Raw genomic sequence first — 8,454 nt, forward strand, 5'->3', positions numbered from 1 at the left:
ACTACTGGGTATTTACCCCAAAGATACAGATGTAGTGAAAAGAAGGGGCACATGCACCCCAATGTTCATAGCAATAATGTCCACAATATCCAAACTGTGGAAGGAGCTGAGATGCCTTTCAACAGACGAATGGATAAAGAAGATGTGGTCCAGGGGCGCCTGAGTGGCTCAGTCGGTTAAGCGGCTGCCTTCAGCTCGGGTCATGATCCCAGGGTCCTGGGATCAAGCCCCGCATCGGGCTCCCTGCTCGGTGAAGAGCCTGCTTCTCCTTCTCCCTCTGTCTGCCGCTCTGCCTACTTGTGCTCTCTCTCTATCTCTGTTAAATAAATAAATAAAAATCTTAAAAAAAAAAAAAAAAAAAGAAGATGTGGTCCATATATACAATGGATTACTCAGCCATCAGAAAGGATGAATACTCACCATTTGCATCGACATGATTGGAACTGGAGGGGATTATGCTAAGTGAAGCAGGTCAAGCAGAGAAAGACAATTATCATATGGCTTCACTTATATGTGGAACATAAGGAATAGCATGGAGGACATTAAGAGAAGGAAGGGAAAAATGAAGGGGGGAAATCAGAGGGGGAGATGAACCATGAGAGACTATGGACTCCAGGAAACAAACTGAGGGTTTCAGGGGGGTGGGTGGGAGGATGGGCTAGCCCAGTGGTGGGTATTAAGGAGGGCATGTATTGCAATGAGCACTGGGCGTTACACATAACTAATGAATCAAACACTACATCAAAAACTAATGATGTACTATACAATGGCTCACTGAATATAAATAAAAATAAATAAAAATAAAAAATAAAATGAAAATGGGATAGATCTGTGAATGAGATGTGTAACTTCATTTTCTTTTGGGGCACCTGGGTGGCTCAGTTCTTTAAGCATCTGTCTTTGGCTCAGGTCATGATCTCAGGGTCCTGGGATCGAGCCCCGCATCATGTTCCCTGTTCAGCAGGGAGTCTGTTTCTCCCTCTCCCTCTGCCACTCTCCCTGCTCATTCTCTCTCTCACTCGCTCTCTCAAACAAATAAATAAAAATCTAAAACAAAAACAAAAATTCATTTTCTTTTACCCAGGAAATAGGGACAGCTCCTTCTAAATACCTGTGGCAGAGCCTACACATAAACATTCTTGGCTGGGCACCTTCAAATGCTTTAGGACTCCTAATGTTAACATACTTATTTTTTTTTTTAAAAACATTTATTTAAATTTAATTTTGTTTACATATACTGTATTATTAGTTTCAGGGGTAGAATTTAGTGATTCATCAGTTGCATATAACACCCAGTGCTCATTATTTCAGTGCCCTCCTTAAGGTCCATCCCCCATTTACCCCATACCCCCACTCACCTCCCCTCTAGCAACCCTCAGTTTGTTTCCTAGAGTTAAGAGTCTTTTATGGTTTGCCTCCTTCTTTGTTTTCATCTTATTTTATTTTTCCTTCCCTTATCCTATGTTCATCTGTTTTGTTTTTTAAATTCCACATGTGAGTGAAATCCTATGGTGTTTGTCTTTCCCTGACTGACCAATTTCGCTTAGCATAATGCCCTCTAGTTCCATCCACATCATTGCAAAAGGCAAGATTTCATTCTTTTTGATGGCTGAGTAATATTCCATTATATATGTAGATAATGGATGATAGATAGATAGATAATTATATATGTAGATAATGGATAATATATATATATATATATATCAATCACATTTCCTGAATCCATTCATCTGTTGATGGACATCTGAACTCTTTCCATAGACGGGCTATTGTGGACATTGCCTCTACAAACATTGGGGAGCATGTGCCCCTTCAGATCACAATGTGTGTATCCTTTGAATAAATACCTAATAGTGCAATTCCTAGGTCATAGGGTAGCTCTATTTTTGATTCTTGGAGGAACCTCCATACTGTTTTCCAGGGTGGCTGCAAGAGTTACACCAACAGTGTAGGAGGGTTCTCCTTTCTCAACATCCTCGCCAACATCTGTTTTTCCTGTGTTATTCATTTTAGCCATTCTGACCAGTGTGAGGTGGTATCTTATTGTGGTTTTGATTTCCATTTTTGTGATGTTGATCATTTTTCATAATCCTAGAGAACACAGGCAGCAACCTCTCCAACCTCTGTCACAGCAACTTCTTCTTAGACACATCTCCAAAGGCAAGAGAAACAAAAGCAAAAATAAACTATTGGGACTTCAACAAGATAAAAAGCTTTTGCACAGCAAAGAAAGAAGTCAGCAAACTCAAAAGACAATCTACAGAATGGAAGATGATATTTGCAAATGTCTTATCAGATAAAGGGCTAATATGCAAGATCTAAAAAGAACCTATCATTAAGCGACTGCGTTCGGCTCAGGTCATGATCCTGGAGTCCCTGGATCGAGTCCCGCATCGGGCTCCCTGCTCGGCAGGGAGTCTGCTTCTCCCTCTGACCCTCCCCCCTCTCATGTGCTTGCTCTCTCTCATTCTCTCTCTCTCAAATAAATAAATAAAAAATCTTTAAAAAAAATAAAAAATTAAAAAATAAAAAAATAAAAAGAACCTATCAAACTCAACATGCAGAAAATAAATAATCCAGTCAAGAAATGGGCAAAAGACATGAACAGACATTTCTGCAAAGAAGACATAAAACTGGCCAATAGAAAGCATCTTTCAAATAACCCTTCTTTCATGAAGATAGAAGCTTTTCAACTGTACGTGTGTTAGCATAAGGAAAGTGCCATATACTAAACTCATCGAAACAACACAGTGTAGGCAGTACCTTTGTACTACTTCTTTCACGAAGATAGAAATGTTTCCAGATGTATGTGTGGACACATAAGGACTGCGTTTTCAAATGTATGTGTGGAAGTGTAAGGAAAGTGCCATATACTTAACTCATTGAAACAACACTCTTTAGAAAGCATCTTTCAACAAACATCTTTCATGTATAACCATTTTGAAATGCATGTGTGGAAGCATAAGGAAAGTTTCATATGCTTATCTCCATGATACACCATTGTGTGGAATGTGTATTTCAACTAACAAATTCTTTCATGAGGTAAAAGTGTTTTCAAATGTATGTGTAGACGCATAAAGAAAGAGCCATGTACTCAATGAAAGTAATGTGTGTAGAAACCATCTTTAATGTCTTCCGTGATGAAAATAGTTGGTTTTCAATATATGTGTGGAAGGATAAGGAGTGGCATATAATTAACTGAATGAAACAATTCTGTGTATTAACGATTTTCCAACTAAGATCTTTTTTCATGAATCTGGAAGTTTTTTCAAGAGTTTGTGTGGAAGCATAAGGAAAGTACCATAATGTAAACCAATGAAACAAATTTTTGTAGAAAACGTCTTTCAGTAACATCTTTTTTCCATGATACCAGAAGTGTTTATAAGTATTTGAGGAAGCTAAAGAAAGTACCAAATACTTAACTCAATGAAACCATCTTTCTTTTTATTCCACTTTATTTTTTGTTATTTAAATTCAATTAGCCAACTTATAGTACATCATTAATTTCAGATGTAGTGTTCAATAATTCATCAGTGGTGTATAACACCCAGTGCTCATCACATCACTTGCCCCTGTTAATGCTCATCACATAATTACCCCATCCCCTCACCCACCTCCCCTCCAGCAACCCTCAATTTGTTTTCTATAGTTAAGAGTCTCTCAGGGTTTTTCTCCCTCTCTGATGACTTCACATTGAGTTTTCCCTCCCTTTCCCTATGGTCCTCTGCACTGTTCCTTATATGCCACATACGAGAGAAACCATATGGTAATTGCCTTTCTCTGTTTGACTTATTTAGCTCAGCATAATACCCTCCAGTTCCATCCACGTCAATGTAAATGGTAAGTATTGATACTTTCTGATGGCTGAAGATTATTCCATTGTGTGTGTGTGTGTGTGTGTGTGTGTGTGTGTGTGTGTGTGTATACCATTCATTTGTCGATGGATATCTTGGCTCTTTCCACAGGTTGGCTACAGTGGACATTGTTGCTATAAACATTGGGGTGCAGGTGCCCATTCAGATCACTAGATCTGTATCCTTGGGGTAAATACCTAGTAGTGCAATTGCTGGGTCATAGGGTAGCTTTATTTTCAACTTCTTAAGGAACCTCCATACTGTTTTCCAGAGTGGCTGTACCAGCAGCTTGCATTCCCACCAACAGTATAGGATGGTTCCCCTTTCCTCGCATCCTCACCAACATCTGTTGCCTCCTGACTTGTTAATTTTAGCCATTCTGACTGGTGTGAGGTGGTATCTCATTGTGGTTTTGATTTGTATTTCCCTGATGCTGAGTGATGTTGAGCATTTTTTCATGTGTCTCTTGGCCATTTGTATGTCTTCTTTGGAGAAACAACTGTTCATGTCTTCTGCCCATTTCTTGACTGGATTTTTTGTTTTTTGAGTGTTGAGTTTGAGAAGTTCTTTATAGATCTTGGATATCAGTCCTTTATCAGTAATGTCATTTGCAAATATCTTCTCCCATTCAGTAGGTTACCTTTTAGTTTTGTTGTTTCCTTTGCTACGCAGAAGCTTTTTAACTTGATTAAGTCCCAAGAGTTCATTTTTGCTTTTGTTTCCCTTGCCTTTGGAGATATGTCCTGCAAGAAGTTGCTGCAGCCAATGCCTATGTTCTCCTCTAGGATTTTGATGGATTCCTGTCTCATATTTAGGTCTTTCATCCATTTTGAGTCTATTTTTGGGTATGGTGTAAGAGAATGATCCAGTTTCATTCTTCTGCATGTGGCTGTCCAATTTCCCCAGCACCATTTATTGAAGAGACTGTCTTTTTTTCCATTGGATATCCTTTCCTGCTTTGTCAAAGATTAGTTGACCATAGAGTTGAGGGTCCATTTCTGGGTTCTCTATTCTGTTCCATTGATCTATATGTCTGTTTTCATGTCAGTATTATGCTGTCTTGGTGATCACAGCTTTGCAATAGAGCTTAAAATCAGGCAACATGATGCCCCCAGCTTTGTCTTTCTTTTTCAACATTCCCTTGGCGATTCGGGGCCTTTTCTGGTTCCATACAAATTTTAGGATTATTTTTTCCACCTCTTTGGAAAATGTCAATGGTATATTTATAGGGATGGCATTGAAAGTATAGATTGCTCTGGGCAGTATAGACATTTTAACAATGTTTATTCTTCCAATCCATGGGCATGGAATGTTTTTCCATCTCTTTGTGTCTTCCTCAATTTCTTTCATAAGTGTTCTGTAGTTTCTAGAGTATAGATTCTTTACCTCTTTGGTGAGGTTTATTCCTGGTATCTTATGGTTTTTGCTGCAATTGTAAATGGGATGGATTCCTTAATTCCTCTTTCTTCTTTCCCATTGTTAGTGTATAGAAATGCAACTGATTTCTGTGCATTGGTTTTATATCCTGCCGCTTTGCTGAATTCCTGTATGAGTTCTAGCAATTTGGGGGTGGAGTCTTTTGGATTTTCCACATAAAGTATCATGTCATCTTGGAAGAGTGAAAGTTTGACTTCTTCTTTACCAATTTGAATGCCTTTTATTTCTTTTTGTTGTCTGGTTGCTGAGACTAGGATTTCTAGTACTATGTTGAACAAAAGTGGTGATTCCTGACCTTGGGGGAAAATCTCTGTTTTTCCCTGTTGAGACTGATATTAACTGTGGGATTTTCATAGATGGCTTTTATGATATTGAGGTATGTTCCCTCTATCCTTATACTATGGAGAGATATAATCAAGAAAGGATGCTGTGTTTTGTCAAATGCATTTTCTGCATCAATTGAGAGGATCATAAGGTTCTTGTCTTTTATTAATGTGCTCTATCACATTGATTGATTTGCAAATGTTGAACCACCCTTGTAGCCCAGAAATAAATCCCACTTGGTCGTGGTGAATAATCTTTTAATGGACTGTTGGAGCCTATTGGCTAGGATCTTGGTGAATATTTTGGCATCCATGTTCACCAGGGATATTGGTCTGTAATTCTTTTTGGTGGGGTCTTTGTCTGGCTTTGGGATCAAGGTAATGCTGGCCTCATAGAATGAGTTTGGAAGTTTTCCTTCCCTTTGTATTTTTTGAAACAGCTTCAGTAGAATAGGTATTAGTTCTTCTTTAAATGTTTGGTAGAATTCCCCTGGGAAGCCATCCGGCCCTGTAGTCTTGTTTTAGGGAGTTTTGATTAATGTTTCAATGTCCTTACTGGTTATGGATCTGTTCAGGTTTTCTATTTCTTCCTGGTTCAGTTTTGGTAGTTTATAAGTTTCCAGGAATGCATTCATTTCTTCCAGATTGCCTAATTGGTTGGCATATAGTTGCTCATAATATGTTCTTAAAATTGTCTGTATTTCTTTGGTGTTGGTTGTGATCTCTCTTCTTTCATTCATGATTTTATTAATTTGGGTCCTTTCTCTTTTCTTTTGGATAAGTCTGGCTAGGGGTTTATCAATCTTATTAATTCTTTCAAACAACCAGCTTCCAGGGGCACCTGGGTGGCTCAGTCGTTAAGCGTCTGCCTTCAGCTCAGGTCATGTTCCCAGGGTCCTGGGATTGAGCCCTGCATCGGGCTCCCTGCTCCACGGGAAGCCTGCTTCTCCTTCTCCCACTCCCCCGCTTGTGTTCGCTCTCTCGCTGTGTCTCTCTCTGTCAAATAAATAGATAAAATCTTAAAAAAAAAAAAAAAGATTCATTGATCTGTTCTACTGTTCTTCAGGTTTCTATTTCATTGAGTTCTGTACTAATCTTTATTATTTCCCTTCTGCTGCTTGGTTTAGGCTTTCCATAGTTTCTCTGAAAGTTAACGGGATAATGCTCCAAACAAAAGACACAGGTATCAGATTGGATAAAAAATCAAGATCCATCCATATGTTGTCTACAACGGACTCATTTTAGACTCAAAGACACCTTCAGATCAAATGTGAGGGGGTGGAGAACAATTTATCATGATAATGGACCTCAAAAGAAAGCTGGGGGAGCAATCCTCATATCAGACAAATTAGATTTTAATCTAAAGACTGTAGTAAGGGATGAAGAGGGACACTATAGCATATTTAAAGGGTCTATCCAAGAAGAAGATCTACAATTATAAATATTTATGCTCCTAACTTGGGAGCAGCCAATTATATAAGCCAATTAGTAACCAAATTAAAGAAACACATTGATAATAATACAATAATAGTAGGGGATAGTAGGGGATCTCAATACCCCAGTCACAGCAATGGACAGATCTTCTAAGCAGAAGATCAACAAGGAAACAATGGCTTTGACTGACACACTAGACCAGATGGACTTCACAGATATATACAGAGCATTCCATCCTAAAGCAACAGAATACTGGTTCATAAATCACATCTCAACTGAGAGCAAAAGATTGGTATTATTCCCTGCATATTTTCAGACCACAAAGCTTTGAAACCTGAACTCAATCACAAGAGCAAATTTGGAAGGAACTCAAACAATTGGAGGCTAAAGAGCATCCTACTAAAGAAAGAAAGAGCCAACCAGGAAATTAAAAAAGAATTAAAGAAATTCATTAAAACAAACAAAAATGAAAACACAACCGTTCAAAACCTTTGGGATACAACAAAGGTGGTCCTAAGAGGGAAGTACATAACAATACAAGTCTCTCTCAGAAAATTAGGAAAGTCTCAAATACACAAGCTATTCTTACACCTAGAGGAGCTGGAGAAAGAACAGCAGATACAGGCGGTTTCAAATGTATGTGTGGATGCAATAGGGAAGTTCCATATACTTAAGTCAGTGAAACAAGTCTGTTAGAAACCATCTTTCAACTCACATTGTTTCATGCAGATAGAACAATTTTCAAATATGTGTGTGGAAGCATAAGAAAAGTGCCATATACTTAGAAAAACAAGTCTGTAGCAAAAGTCCTTCAATTAATAACACTTTCTTAGATATAGAAGCATTCTCTAATGTATATGTGGAAGTATAAGCAATGTACCATATACTTTACTCACTGAAACTAGTTTGTATAGAAACCATCTTTCACCTAACACTTTCTTTGATGACGATAGAAGTGTTTGCAAATGCATGTGTGGAAGCACAAGGAGTGCCATATACTTAATCCAGTGAAACAAGACTGTGTAGAAAGCATCTTGCAACTAATATCTTCTTTCGTGAAGATAGAAGTGTTATCAAATGTTTAAGGAAGCATTAAGAAAGTGTCATATACTTATCTCAGAGAAAGAAGTCTGTGTAGAAAGCATATTTCAACTAGCTTCTTCTTTCATGAAGATAGAAGCATTTTCAAATGTATGTGTCCAAGTATTAGAAAAGTGCCATTCACTTAACTCAGAAAAATAAGTTTGTGTAGGAACCATCCATCAACCAACATCTTGTTTCATGGAGTTAGGGGTATATTCAATGTATGTGTAGAAGCACAATGAAAGTGCCCTATACTTAACTCAGTGCAACAAGAGTGTGTAGAAACCATCTTTCAACTAACATCTTTCACAGAGATACAAACT

This window comes from Halichoerus grypus, chromosome 7 (genome assembly GCF_964656455.1).
Source record: "Halichoerus grypus chromosome 7, mHalGry1.hap1.1, whole genome shotgun sequence".
Taxonomy (NCBI): Eukaryota; Metazoa; Chordata; class Mammalia; order Carnivora; family Phocidae; genus Halichoerus; species Halichoerus grypus.